Consider the following 6,329-nt stretch of genomic DNA (forward strand, 5'->3'; position numbering starts at 1 on the left):
TGAGAGCAATGATCAAACACAGATAGCCCACCTATGGATGCCATGTCTATTTGGTTGTAGCCTATATACACATATTTTTTATAGCTACAGAGGAGTTTCTGTATGAAAGCTAAATAGAATACCCTGCATGTGAACGTCAGCATTTACACATGCTTATGGGAGAGCACAGAGATATAGGAATATGTAGTACCTGTGTAGCAGAAATATAAACACAAACATCGTGGTGAGATTTTTAAACATGTCAAAGCAATTTGGGTGCAAACAAGGGAGCAACCAGTGCCCACTGTAAAGGTGGTATCTTGCACAGGAAGTCCTGTCCACTCTGAATGGAGCCAATACCACGCATTCCTTTTGCACAGGCTGCCAAAGAACCTTCAGAGTGAGTCTAGCTCACGTCAGTACAAACTGGGGACCTAGACATAAAAGGTTTTGCAGCCTATGGCCTATCCCAAGATGAATGAAATTAGGTGCTGGGAGGGGTGGGGAAATGCAGCATAGGAAGTGGACAGGGCAAAGATCTCATCTACCCTGTCTCCCCACCCTATGAGATTTGCTTTTGAAAACACACACACACACACTTCAGAGCCAGCTAAGACCAGAACACCAAATCCCTTAGGGAACTTACAAAAATCTCAGCCCTACTCTACAGGCTATACTCAAAGTCCAAAGCCTGCTGCTTACAATAGCAATATGGTCGCAGACTGTTACAGTAGAATCCTGCTGTAGTTTGGTTTTATTATTTTTGATAAAGGAGATCTTGGTTTCATTTAAATCTACGGTGGAGTTCCCATCGACTTAAATGGGACCTGAATTTGCCCTCCAGAGCATGTCCTCCCTACTCATTGCTGTAGAGAAGTTGTGCTGTTGTGTTGGTATCAGTGCAGGGATTGCCATGGTCAACGCAGGCGATGTCAGAAAAAGGTTGGATGCTCAGAAGAGAGAGTGCAAAAAAGAAAAAAAAATTGAACCAACTTTCAAAAGAAAGCGTGGGATAAATTAAGCGTGGTCTGAAATATTTAATGACCTGTAACAATACTGTTTTCCATAGCTACAGTTGTCTGTTAGTATGTCCTTATCCGGTCCCACAGTGACCCGCACTTGTGAATCAATTTGGTCGGACGTAATTCTGTGTCTTCAGTGTTAAGAATACTATAATGGGTACTGTTCATGTATGTGTTATCGGACTCGTGCTTTTTTTCTACATGCTGTTTAGTGTACTATGGATGTAATTTTTCTTTTTGTAGGTTTTTAGTATGTTTGTAACAGGACAAAATTGTGTAAACAAACTGAACTTGTACCTTCCATCGATAAACCAGTCAAACCCATTATCCTCAGTCTCTTCCTGGTTTCTTTCATACCGGTGATAAATATAAGGTGGCTGCTAGATTTAAGGAGTCTTGGTTTAAATTTACCTAGCACAGCTGCCCTGTTGTGCTCCTCTCCAATCCTCAACCCTGCTAGTTCAGAATATAACACCACAAGGCTCTGCCGCACCTTCATGTATCTTCATTCTTTGGCACCTTGTCCAGCTCCCATTGAAATAAACGGAAGTCTTTAGTTCACTTCAATGGGAACTGAACCCGGTCCTTTACAGCAGTGGCTCACAACCTTTTGGGCGACTGTACCCCTTTTCAGGAGTCTGATTTCACTTGCATATCCCAAGTGTCTCCTCACTTAAAAACTACTTGCTTACAAAATCAGATATAAGAAATACAAAAGAGTGTCCACGTTACTGACTCTCGTTTTTACCATTATAAAACAAATCAATTGGAATATAAATATTGTAGTTACATTTCAGTGCATAATCTATAGAGCAGTATAAACAAGTCAGTGTCTGTATGAAATTTTAGTTTGTACTGACTTCGCTAGTGCTTTTTATGTACCTGTTGTAAAACTAGGTAAATAGTTAGATGAGTTGAGGTACCCTCAGAAGACCTCTGCATACCCTCATTGCTACCAGGAGAAAGACTAGCCCCAGGCCACACAGCAAATCAGTGGCAGAGAAAGAATGAGAATGCAAGAGCTCCAGTATCTTAGGGCTTATTTATGCTTGAAACACTATAGCAGGTAGACACACATTACAGCAACGGGAGGGGTTCGCCCACAGCTGTCTTTAATCCACCTCCCCAAGAGGTGGTAGCTAGGCTGATGCAAGAATTCTTCTGTCAACCTAGTGCTGTCTACACCAGAGCTTAGGTCAGTTTAACTACATCACTCAAGCGGAGTTGGACTTTTCCACTCCCCTGAGCAATGCAGCTGGGTCAACTTAACTTCTGAGTTTAGGCCTGGCCTTAGTCTGCTAGATCGCACTTCCTTTCCAAAGTCTGAAGCACACAAGCCCCATCCCGAACAATAGTCTAGCAGAGTGACCAAACATGAGCCTTGGCTCAGTGTGGAGACTGGGCTAACCTGTTCATTCCTATAGGGGCTTCCTCCCAGACAGGGTTAGAGGCACCATGGTGGGGTGGCAGCATGGTGGAAGCTTGCACTGCGGTTGCATCGGCTCCATAGACAAAGATCGATTCAGTGTGTGAGGCTGATGGACTGGCGCCAGCAGGGGATTTACTGAAAGAAACTGTTGGGAAATTTGAAATAAAATGAAAGGCACCGGGATCAATGGCAGCCTGGAAAGCTGTGGGGTTAACATCCAAAGAACCCACCACTGCCCTACACCAGGTTTACACTAAGGTAACTTAATGGAGTTGCAGCAGTTTGCTGTTGTAAGAGTGGAGAACCAGGCCCAGTTCCCAAAGTCACTAACCTACTACACCACAAGAAGAGAGATAACAGGAAGTGTGGGATGAGGAGGGACTGAGGGACATTTGGGTGTTAGGGACATTAGGGACTGCTGAGTGGGAAGTTATTTTTTCCTAAAGGACCCCTTATAGTATCATACTACAGCCACCCTTTTGTTCATTTCTAGAGCTAACATACAGGGCTATCTCCAACACTCTCCTGCAAATAACGCCTGCCGCCACTCAGCCTCCCACAAGTTACACACAGGCCCCTAATCTCCAGCCAGAGATAGAGGGCCCAAGCCAGGCACTCTACAATCATACCCTGAAACTAGACCGGTGCCCCTTCCTTTGCGAGCCAAACTGAGCTCTCCTTAATGAGATCTCCCCAGTGGCTAGGATAGGATCAACCTGCACCCGCTTTGTCCCCTCCCAGCTCAACCCTGCAGATGGGGCATGCTGTGGGTATAAGTGCAGGTTAAAGAGAGAAAAGCAGGAAAAGGAGCACAGGGGAATACTAGGCTGCCACGTGACGGAGGCCTAGTAGCTGGAGTGGGGCCTAAATGCATAGCTGAGTATCCTCCTTGCAGGCAAAAGCTTGGTGTACTTGAGTGCAAGTGAGAGAGAATGTAGGAGGCCTGGGACTTGCATCCCCGCCTTGGTGCTGTCATAACCTAGTCCCAGATTTGAACCTTAGCGTCCAAAATATGGGGGTTAGCATGAAAACCTCCAAGCTTAGTTACCAGCTTGGACCTGGTAAAGCTGCCACCACCCAAAAAATTAGAGTGTTTTGGGGCACTCTGGTCCCCTCAACAACCTTCCCTGGGGACCCCAAGACCCAAATTCCTTGAGTCTTATAACAAAGGGGAATAAACCATTTCCCCCCCCTTCTCCCTTCCAGGTGTTCCCTCCCTGGGTTCCTGGAGAGATACACAGAAGCAAGCTCCGTGAAACTAAACAGAGGGACTCCACCCTCCCCGTTCCCAGTCCTGGGAAACAGAATTACTTCCCTCTTCACCCAGAGGGTATGCAAAGTCAGGCTAGTAAATCTAACACACACAGATTTCCCCCTGACTTCTTCCTCCCACCAATTCCCTGGTGAGCACAGACTCAATTCCCTGGAGTTCCCCACTAAAGAAAAACTCCAACAGGTCTTAAAGAGAAAGCTTTATGTAAAAAGAAAAAAAAATACATAAAAATGGTCTCTCTGTATTAAGGTGACAAATACAGGGTCATTTGCTTAAAAGAAATATGAATAAACAGCCTTATTCAAAAAGAATACAATTCAAAACATTTCAGCAACTATACCCATGTAAATACAAAAGAAAACAATAGAAACCTTACTGCTTTACTATATTTGTACTTGCAACTTGGAAACAGAAGATTAGAAAGCAAGAGACAGAAATCCTCCCATAGCCAAGAGAGAGACAGGCAGAAGACCAGAACAAAGGACTCACACACAAACTTCCCTCCACCCAGATTTGAAAAAGTCTTGTTTCCTGATTGGTCCTCTGGTCAGGTGTTTCAGGTTACTTCTTTTCAGGTGAAAGAGACATTAACCCTTAGCTATCTGTTTATGACAGGTGCAGAAGCGACACCAGGGGTTTAACCTTTCTTGGGCCCACATAGCACCTCTGGCAAGCAACAGCTTTGCTCTCCCTGCCATGCATTGCGCAAGGACTGGGAGGGGCAATGCTGCTATGAAACTACTTGTTTCAACAGATCATGGGACCCTGTTGCCATGGGCATAATCTGCCCAAGGACAATTTGAATGCACTCCAGAAGTAAAGTGACCTCAGCGGCCATGATGGTGTTTGAGAGCCTGTAAAAGAGAAAGGGCAAAGACTTCTCCTCTGCAGCCACAGTGCAGAACCTCTCTCTCGCCAGGCTGGTGGTGCATCCGTTCCTCCTGCCTGTGCCTGCGTGGAGAGATTAGGCCACATGCAGCTCAGCTCAGAACTGCTAGACCTACTTTCAAGTTCCATGCTTAATAGCCACCACCAGCTCAGTAAGCCCCAAAATCCAGTTCCAGTGAATTCTGAGCCCTTCAGAGTTTGGTGCAGAAAGGGAGGCAGGCTACCTTGCAGACTGCCAGTGAATTTCAGATCCCTGCCTGGGTCCTAGTGCCTCCCCCCATCACGGATTCAAGAAAGACTATTGTGAAAAAGTGAAGGTAGGAAACTACACAGAGAGGAGAACAACAGTGGGAACACAGGAGGGAAATATTTGCAAATGGAATGACATTTAAAAAAAAAAAAGACTGAGAAATAAGACAGAAAAAGATTTGGACCAGAGAGACCTTTCCCCCGACTGTAAAATTGGGCAAATAATCGTATTTGTTATTGTTTTATCACAGTCGCACCTGGAGGCTCTAGTGTGCCAGGCCCTGTGCAAACATGCAGGAAGAAATGGCCCTAAAGAGCATCTGTGTAGCCCCTCATTTGGAAAGCACTTGGGATGAAAAGCCCAACAGAGGCATTATTATTATTACTGGAACAGGCAAGCAACAATCTCCTTGAAAGTACTTGCGAGAGCTTGGAGTGGAGCCCTCCACTTCCAGCAGAGAAGTGCTCACTGCTGAGTCTTCAGACTAGGGCCCAATGGCTGGCAACTCGGCCTCACCAGAGCTCATCAGCAGGGGGTTTGCACATCCCCTCGTCCTGCACAGCGACGCCTGTTTAGTTTGGGTGGATTTTCATGAACACGTGCTCTTCTCCAGGCCTACCCCTGACTTCCACAGTTAGTGGTTACAATCAACCACCTATTTCTTGCAAAATAACATCATATAGAGGCGATTTCTTGGTGTTCTCTCTGTGAAGGTGGCTCCTGACTTAATGGGCTATTCCAAAGAGTGGGGGGAAGGATGGCCTACTGGGCAGAGTGCTAGCCTGGTACTTTAGACCTGGGGTCAGCTTCCTGCTCCACTGCACGCTTCCTTGGACAAGTCATTGAGTCTCTCTGCGGCTCGGCAGATAGATAACTATTCCGGATCTGTTGTCACTGGAAAATGGACCCCCTGCATCATTGCTCAGAGAGTTCACCTAGCTGGAAGAATGGGCATGGGTTTGTAGTGAGCTGTGACCAATATTGTGGACAGCTTGCACATTTCTCATTCCTACCACACTCTGTGGTTAGCCCACTGAGGCTATGTCTATACTGCAAAGAAAAATGCACAGTACCGAGGCTCAGACCCGGGGTCAGCTGGCTTGGGCTGGGGGGCTAAGGAGAACAATGTGGGCACTCTCATGTGGGCTGGAGTGCGGGCACGGAGACTCTCCTCTCATCGGACATCAGAACCTGGGCTCCAACCCAAGCAGGAACATCTACACCTACTTTTAGCCTCGCAGCCTGAGCCAACTGACCCAGGTGCTGAAATGCAGTGCCAGGGGGGTTTCTTTGCAGTCTAGACTTAACTGGAGACCCTTCAATTAGAACCCAGTGTCTTCTCTGCTCTAATGAGGAAGGACAACGCCAAGAAGAGGGATTCTGCTGCCATAAGTGAATGGAAATAAGGCATTTTTTTAAACAGTGCCTAATTAACCATTAGAACAATTTACTGAGGGTCATGGTGGATTCTCCATCCCAGACCATTTA

Source organism: Gopherus flavomarginatus, chromosome 12 (assembly GCF_025201925.1).
Source record: "Gopherus flavomarginatus isolate rGopFla2 chromosome 12, rGopFla2.mat.asm, whole genome shotgun sequence".
Taxonomy (NCBI): Eukaryota; Metazoa; Chordata; order Testudines; family Testudinidae; genus Gopherus; species Gopherus flavomarginatus.